Here is a 4,154-nt window from a genome sequence, read left to right as displayed (position 1 = left end):
ACAAGTGTTTACGTATTTTTTTGTTAAACCTTTTAGTCAGAAAGATTCAGACCTTTTTCATGGTTTAAGGAGGATTCTGGTCTCCTAATATACGTGTGGGTTTAAATCCCACTTCTGAAATGACAAAATTGTATTTTATTTGATCTATTTAATGTCCAAATATTCACATTTGTATCTGTAATAATAACTGGATGTGGGCATGATCTCAACTGTAAACACTCAAAAATGAAACAGTTTTAAAATAAAAGTGAAGGAATTAGAAATAAATGATGTTTGTGATCTGGCACACTTGATATTGGACAAAGTGTAAGAACTGCTCTCCAACTTCTACAGCTTCATATCTACAGTGGGGAAAATAATTATTCAATCCACTGCTCATTCTGTAAATGTACCCTCTTACAAAGAAATGAACAGTCTAGAATTTTTATGGTAGATTTATTTTAACAGAGAGACAGAATATAAAACAAATATGCTGTAACAGGGGTGGGCAAACTTTTTGACTCACGGGCCACAATGGGTTCTAAAATTTGACAGAGGGGCTGGACCAGGATATACATACATACATACAAACATTATACACATTATATATATATATATATATATATATATATATATATATATATATATATATATATATATATATATATATATTATATTATATATATAATTAATAATCAAATTATAATAATTAATTAATAATTAAATTTAATACATTTCAGTTAAATAAACACAGCAGAAAAACACAAATTCAGTTTCATCAAGTGCCAAAACATCAACAACTTGTTGATCTTTCTTTTTTTTTTTGCCATTGCATCAATAAACACAGCATAAAAACTCAAGTTGAGTTTCAGTAGGAACAGTGTTGTTGAACTCCTTGTTTTGACAGGTAATCAAAGTCTGGAGTAAGTTTTGTTGTGGCAATTCTCAGGATAGATCCGAGGTGTTGGTCAGTTAACCTGGATCAGTGAGGGGCTTTGATCGGACATCAGTAAAAAAATATCTTGTTGTCCACTCCGTATTAAACACTCGGCGCTCACTTTCCACTTTTGTTTGATAAGCTCATTTTTGCACAAGGGCTCATTAAAGAGGAGAAGAGAGTAATACACGCGAACGAGGTCAATGTAGATGAAGTGCACCATATTTTGGGGAAACGTGGGCATTACAGGGGAAAGGTAAATTAAACAAGGTTTACCTGCATGGGCGTAGGGGGGAGACAATAAATATAAAATTTCTTATGATCAATTTTTGAAGGGGACACAAATAATAGTCAAATTGTACTTATAAAGACACAGTGTCCCCACAGTGAAAAACTTTGCTTTTATCATTTTTTTATCAAGTTTTTCTCAGGTTCAATGACAAAGCAAAACAAGGAATTAAAAAAGAAGTTTATATTTTTATTTAAATTAATTAAGACATTTAAGAACATTATAGAAATTGATTATAAAAATAGTGGGGTCAGTTCAGATGTAGCACAGCGCTCATTTAGTAAATGCACAAATAAACAATATGCTAATTGTGTGTTAATGTTAAATTAACATTATACCAATTCATCCCAAATAAAACACTGCATGGGAAACGGCTTTGGTGTGTTAGTGTCAGTGCACTATGCTACAAGCTATTATAAACAAGCTAACGTTCACTAGATAAGTCATATTTTAATCTCTAATAGAGCAGATTCATGGAAAATTACATCGCTAATCAGCATTTTTGCCGCAACTCATTTATGAATGAGTCTGCATCAACTACATCAAAGAGAATCGCTTTATTTTAAGTAAATAAAATCCCCTAGTTAATGGAATTGAACATTACTGAGCCGCAGACACACACCAGACTCGAGTGTGTAGAGCAGGTGTGATGAACTGGGAAAGCAGGCAGTGGGTCAAACCACTGTGAGGAAGGGGAGGGGGAACTCAACTGTTTCTAAATGCAGTTTTTTTTTGCGGGGTTTTTTTCTACTTACACAATTATTCAGGTATGTATACATTTAATTTCCACAATAGAGAGTGCTATATTTTTTAATAATTTTTTTTTGGGGGGGGAATAATAACCCATGTCATCCCGGTCCCCCCCGGGATTTACGCCCATGTTTACCTGTACCTATTTTAATATAATTTGGTCACGTTCGGCGGGCCGGATTAATAAATCTGTGTGGCCCGCGGGCCGTAGTCGGATTAATAAATGTGTGGCCCGCGGGCCGTAGTTTGCCCATGTCTGGTCTATATGCAAACATCTTACGAAAAAAATGCAATTTAAAATGTATATTTAATAGGGTATTATATTGGGTACCTACTATTTGTGACCCAATCAATATAATAATTATTGGAAAAACTTTGTAGAGTTAAGTACAGTAGTTTTTTACAGTAGAGGGTTTTTTCCCCAAAAGAGCACAAAATATGATTTAAATAATAATAATAATAATAATACAAAATCCAATTAATAATACAAAATAATGTTGCTAAAGATCTACAAATATTTAGGTATATTTTATAAATATTTTATAAAATGTTGCCCTATTCAACAGGTGGCTCCGTGGCGCAATGGACAGCGCATTGGACTTCTAGGCCAAGCACTAGCGATGTGATTCAAAGGTTGTGGGTTCGAGTCGCTTCTTTTCTTTATTAATGAAAAAAAAAAATTATAATTTTACTTATATTATTAAAACGCCTTGAAATAAATACGATCGCAATTTGTATTTCTTATTAAATTTTCTTTGTTTCTGTTAAACCTAAAATGCATTGACCAACGGTTTCCTATAGGGGGCGCTTAGTGTCCCAACTCTGGTCTTAAAAACCCCCATTGTTCAGGGGTTTCGTGTGCATTATCCAAGTGTATCACGTTATTAAAGTGTGCTGATGTTTTTCTTCAGTTTAAGTATGTGGTATAACTGTTTTATTCCTTCTATGTAATTCGTGTGCATTTGTTTTCCAGGACTGGACCAATAAATTAAACCTGTAGTTCAAGTTACAATAAAATAGCAATTTGTAGTTATTTTTATATTAAACGTTTTGGAGGTTTTTTAAATCTGCTCTTACTTTTTCAGGATAGCTTTAAGGTAACTTTTTTTAGGTGATGTATAAAATAAAGATGAACAGTGAACATGTTTTCCTTTTTTATATATTGTCAACAATGTAAATATCATAATTAAAACAGTTTCATGTAACCACATGGTCACACATTTTAGAAAAATAATGCATAATTCATAGCATCTGTACCACTTGTTACAACTATCAGAAATATAAAACTTCATCTGTACTGTGTAATATATATATATATATATATATATATATATATATATATATATATATATATATATATATATATATATATATATATATATATATATATATACAGTACAGACCAAAGGTTTATATATATTATATATACAGTACAGACCAAAGGTTTGGACACACCTGCTCATTTAAAGAGTTTTCTTTATTTTCATGACTATAAAAACTGTAGAGTCACACTGAAGGCATCAAAACTATGAACTAACACATGTGGAATTATATACATAACAAAAAAGTGAACTGAAAATATGTCATATTGTAGGTTCTTCAAAGTAGGCATCAAGAGAATGCCAAGAGTGTGCAAAGCAGTAATCTAAGCAAAAGGTGGCTATATATATAAATAACAGTTTTTTGAAATATGACTGAAAGCCAAATTTACAGTAAGAACCCCAGAATATGTTTTTGTAATCCGAATAGAAGACTTGAATGTATTAATTAGACTTATCTTGTTGGAGTTGGAGAAAGAGAGAATTATTAAAAATAATAAAATATATATCTAACTGCATCCCAGCATCAAATACACTGCATTTCAATAATGTAAATATCATAATCTCAAACATTTTAAATAGGTAATAAAATATATTCACATGACACCCACCAGTGTGTCACAATATAACAATACTTACTGTATACATCATTGAACTACAACAGCAAAAATGCACAATGCCCTATAACCACATATTCACACATTTTAGCAAACGGAACATATTTCATATCATCTGTGCCACCTGGAAAACTATCAGCAATATCAAACCTCATTATGACATTATAACATTATGACCAATAAAGTGAACAATACTGGTTATATCTTGATCATGGCACCTGTTAGTGGGTGGGATTTATTAAGCAGGAAAAAAACATTATGTC

Source organism: Silurus meridionalis, chromosome 3 (genome assembly GCF_014805685.1).
Source record: "Silurus meridionalis isolate SWU-2019-XX chromosome 3, ASM1480568v1, whole genome shotgun sequence".
NCBI classification, from domain to species: Eukaryota; Metazoa; Chordata; class Actinopteri; order Siluriformes; family Siluridae; genus Silurus; species Silurus meridionalis.
Note: the sequence above shows the minus strand (reverse complement) of the source record.